Source organism: Rhea americana, unplaced genomic scaffold (genome assembly GCF_003343005.1).
Source record: "Rhea americana isolate MKP2758 unplaced genomic scaffold, rheAme1 scaffold_47, whole genome shotgun sequence".
Classification (NCBI taxonomy): Eukaryota; Metazoa; Chordata; class Aves; order Rheiformes; family Rheidae; genus Rhea; species Rhea americana.
Genome location: NW_028186612.1, coordinates 308,427 through 313,735, shown reverse-complemented (window position 1 = coordinate 313,735; position 5,309 = coordinate 308,427).

Below are 5,309 nucleotides of genomic sequence, written 5' to 3'. Positions count from 1 at the left end.
AGAAAAGGAAGAAAAAAATACACATCCAAGCAGAATTTATAATTCCCCTGTAAATGAAAGGAGAGGTAATGATGCACATCAAACTAATGAAATTATCCTGCAGACTGGCTACTCGCTAATGAAATTGCTTACTTAGCATACATTAACTGACATTAGTTATCATACATTTCACCGCACTTGCCTTAGCAAAAACTCTTCCCGTGAGTAGTGAGATAAATGCCACAGAAATAGAGCAAGACAAACTTATATTCCGCTATACCTACCAAAAACAACAGTCTTCATCYGTGGTTAACCGCATGTGAGGACCAGGCCAGACGCTGAATTATCTGTGCTCGGGATGCCAGACCGTGGTCCTGCTGCAGGGTGTGTGGGAGCTGGTGTGTGCGTGTTGGGAAGTCTAAGAGAGATGAGGGAAGTGTCCTCTGGCCCGTTCTATTTTTATATCATGCTAGTGCGAGCCTGTTCTCCCATATCACAGAAATCACAGAATCAGTAAGGCTGGAAGGGACCTCYGGAGATCATCCAGTCCAACCTCCCAAAGATTTCCTGGTGCTGGTTCCACTGGGGCTTGAACSCAGGTCCTTCAGCATGTAAAGCATCACTTTWTTAAGGTTAAAAGCAAACTTCCTGAGCGAAGCCACTTCTGTGCTTTCCCCTTTCGCGAGTATTTCATGATCTCTGTTGCTCGGTGTATCTGGGGGCACAGCTACCTAAACAAAACCAGCCCGACAGCATTCAGCTGTGCCGAGGAGCCTTCGTAAGGCCTCCAGAGCACAACCCCCAAGTGGCAATTATCACTTTTTTAAAAAAGGATTAGAGATTAATGGTTGAACAGTACCCACACAGCACTTGATGGCTGCTCTTATGGAAAGCTACCCTTCCCGGTCTGCTCCACGGCATTTTTAAGGAGCCTTTGGGAGCAAGATGCTGTCATGACACTGAAATTTAGCAGCAGATAGGTGCTGAACCAAACTGAAAGCTTCRCTCAGAACTGAACCTCAGTCTAGACTTAAAAGATGGATGAGAATAGATTATTTTCTCAATTTTAGCCAGATAATACACACATTCTCTTCTTAAATAATGTAGTTCTTATTAATACATGAAACTATAAAATATTCATACTTATCACTAATTTTGGGGCATCTTTTACCCATCCTCYGCAGCTAAATTTCGCAGAACCACAACATTTCTCTGAAAAGCTCTCCGTCACAAATTTGTATCCCTCTACACTGGGATTCAAGCTAAAAAATTCAGCATAATTTCAGCCTGGTCTGTAACTAGATGAAAAAGTACTAGGCAAGTGCAGATATTCTGGAAATCTGAATCCTACCATATGACTCCCTGTGAAAAACCATACATCTTGGGGAAAGGGATCATCACACCAAGGTTCAGGCATTACACTTCCAGAACAGATACCGTAAAAGATTCCACAATGAACGACAGAAATGTTCATCCCAGTTTCCGAAGCATGTTTTTATGCCTYACTGGATACATTGCCTTAAAAAATCCTTTACTCACCCCAAAGTAATCATTTCTGTGTTGCACAGTCAATGCTGAACAACMGCTCCCAAAACTACTACTTCTTCCTTGTGGGTGAAATAATCCCCATCCATAAAAGCTATAAAAGGTCTTTGGGATAAAAGCCGCAACATCAAACTGAAAGGTCCATGAGCTGAAGCTCTGCTCCAATGCTTAGCTGAAGCTTTACAGAGCCAGGAAAACGGTCTCCGTTTTCCCACAGCTCAATGTTTCTTCAATCTCAACCCTTCAAGGTCACTTGAAGTTTTCAAAACGCTCTTGACAAAAGTTCTGCAGCCTTAGCAAACACTCGCCTCTCCGGGGCTCTGGCTCATCTGAATAGCACACCGTAACCTTCAGCTTGTCTTCATGCCTGATTCCCAGCTTGGATCCTATCATCTTTGCTCACCGGAGAGACCAGGTATGTTTGAAGGGAGCCAAGTCTTCCAACTTGTCAGCTCTGAAATACGCTGCCTCAGGCTGCCCAGGCGCTCGTTATTCCTTATTCAGYATGTGGGCTAAGGCAGCTTTCGCCCTCTGCACCGCACAAACAAGTTTTCCTTTTGACCGCAGCCATTTCCAAAGGGGTGGGTTGTCTGCAACCTCAGATACTTACAGGCTTTCCCCTTTACAAAACACAAGCTTGTTCAGGAGTGCCATACATCAGAGGGAGTATTGCCTGCTGAAACCCGAGAACGAAGCACATGAAATCGCAGTTCAGACTCCCTGCGGGTCTGCAGCAAGGCGTACTACTGTAGTTCACCTCGATTTGCTTATTTTTCATCTTTGGCCATTTGGTTGTCACTCTCTTGCTATCTCCTTTCACARTGCACCACCAACGAAGGCAGGGTGKCTATCAAAGCCACACGCTGCCACCCTCCTCCTCGCCTAACGTCTTTGCACCCCGGAGGCTGGTGGAGCAGCTAGATTCATGGCTCTGCATCTCTGCGCCCACTCCTGTGCAAGGCACTGCAGAGATATACACAGCCTTGCACAAGCATCGGATGCTGCCGTGCCTGAGCCATATACATGCACTATGGAACACTCTGCACATGGACGTGGCAAGATGTCAGAGCAAAGCCAATGTGCAGCTAGCAGTAAGGTAAGGAAACCTTGGGACAGGCTCTCTCCTGTTGCCTCCAGCAGGGGACAGTTTTGCACCTTCTTCCAAAGCCCTTGGTGCTGACTACTGTTCAGAGAGGGACACTGAAGAAGACATCCCCAGGTGGGACCCAGCTGGCCTGCAGCACGAGGGCCAGAGACACGCTTATGAAACTTGTATACAGATAAAAGTCTAGGCTCCATGCTGGAGGGACAYGTGACAGCTGTCACTCTGTCGCCCCCCTCAAACCCTGGTATGGCTGGAAGAGAAGCCGTGTTCAGACAGGCTGYCCTGCTCTGGCACTGCTCGCTGAGCGGGTCAGACTCACCGAGGGCATCTCTGCRGGAAGCACAAGTGACTACTTAGCCCATCAAGTGCCAGCTTCCTACATTCAACAGCACCGAGCTGGATCAAATCAGACCCTCAAGCTTAAGCAAGAGCTCTCCAGTGTGTTGGAAAGAGGCTCTCAGAAGCATTGAAGTGCAGAAAGCAAGGCTCAGGCTAGCCCCGAGGACGTGAGCTGCTCCAGAGCTTTGCCACGAGGCGGTGGGGGCATGAGGATGAGCGAGCCTCTGGCTGCCAAAAAGGAGCTGGGGAGAAGGGAACCACGGGAGAGCCTCCGAGCAGCGTGGGCAGCCCCCGGCACGTGGCACATGGATGCAACAGTCCTGCAACACAGGGCCACCGATGCCTGYGGCTCCTCCTGCCACGGTACTGCCRGGAAGTCACCTAAATCCAGGCCGTGGGAAGGCTGCATTCCCCAACGGCAAGCACAGAGCTCTTCCGTACATAGCTCAGCTGGAGAACATGCCTTTTTAAAAGAAGCCTCAGAACTTCTATGTTTGACAACTATTTACATTGCAGTTTCTGTAAAACAACACCCTCGCTTTGCGAGGCGCCCACGCCATGCTCCATCTAGTGGAAGTCTGCAGCAAACKGTCACCCTCAGGTGCCTCCAGGACTGCCAGGAGATCAGAGCTGTTCGCTATGAGCCCTGCGACACAAAGGAGGCTCCGGAGGCCGCCCAGAAGTTTGGAGKCCTTGTCACTGCGGCCACCGGACGTAGGCTGTCAGGCTCCAGCTTTGCTAATGCAACACTCACCGGTCCTCTGAGCACGCGAGCTCGTAAGCACACCACAGATTAAGATCTTACATGGATATTAACCTAACTCGCAGAGCACGCACTCCTCTCCAACTCAATGCAGGCAGATCACAAAATATTTTCAAGTGTTGTTAAATCACAAACCATTATGCATAAAACCTCCGTGATCTGCTGGTGAGATTTCCAGCAGGAACAGAAGATGTGGGTGTACAGGAAGGAGTTTGGAGGACAAGAGAGGAGCAACCACGTGGCTTAGTTTAGAGAAGGATCCGGCTGGGAATTAGGAATTTAGTAAGGATGTGGAAGGCATGAATTTTACCTCCCTCTATGCCTCAGTTAAAGCAAGGGCTTGAACAAATGCCTGCCAGGAGGACACACAAGTGACTGGGTCACTGCCCACTTCCCTCTCCTCTCATTTTGGAGATGAATCTCCCTGCTAAGTTTAGCCCTTAGTATGCAAATTTATTTCTTTTTTTTTTTTTTTTGTTAAAAATACTGCAAAAAACAACACATAACTAGATCAAAAATAAAATTTTTAAGTCTATTATTTTTTATTATTTACAATTCTCTGTAACTGTAACTCTTCCACCATACTAACCAACCAACCAGCCAAAAAAGGGAGGAAATGGGTGTTGGGGGGAATCACATGAAAAGGAACAGGAAATCTGGAAATCTCACATTTTGAGCTAAGCAAGGCTCATGCACTCCTTCTCTGCAGGTGCATRTGTCTATTTTCCCATCTCAGGCTTTTCCCCACCAAGACATTTCTCAACTCAGTCTCAAAYTGCTTTCTCAGGGCTGACAACTTTCTAACCCAATGGCCAGTGCTGGCAGAAGTAAYGGTCCCAAAGACACCAACCTAAAAGTTGCATAAAAATGCATGTTTGCACAGAATGATGTCCCTAAATATATTCACTGAAAGACAAAACTTTTATTGTACATCTGTAAAGTCACAGAATCACAGAATCAGTAAGGTTGGAAGGGACCTCTGGAGATCATCTAGTCCAACCTCCCTGCTCAGCAGGGTCACCTACAGCATGGTAGACAGGGTTGCATCCAGGCAGGCCTTGAAGATCTCCACAGAAGGAGACTCCACAACATCTCTGGGCAACCTGGTCCAGTGCTCCATCACTCAGGGAAGAAATTCCCCCCTCACGTTCAGGCGGGACTTCCTGTGCTTCAGTTTCTGCCCATTGCCTCCTGTCCTGTCACACGGGACAACTGAAAGAGTTTGTCCCCGGCCCCTTGACACCCTCCCTTCAGGTACTTGTACACACTGATAAGATCCCCCCTGAGTCTTCTCTTCCCCAGGCTGAAGAGGCCCAGCTCTCGCAGCCGTTCCTCATAGGGCAGGTGCTCCAGCCCTCTGATCATCTTTGTAGCCCTACGCTGGACTCTCTCCAGTAGCTCCATGTCTCTCTTGTGCTGGGGAGCCCAGAACTGGACACAGTATTGAGATGAGGCCTCCCCAGGGCTGAGTAGAGGGGCAGGATCACCTCCCCTGACCTGCTGGCAACACTCTTCTCAGTGCACCCCAGGAGACCATTGGCCTTCTTGGCCACAAAGCCACACTGCAAGAGTCTCTGG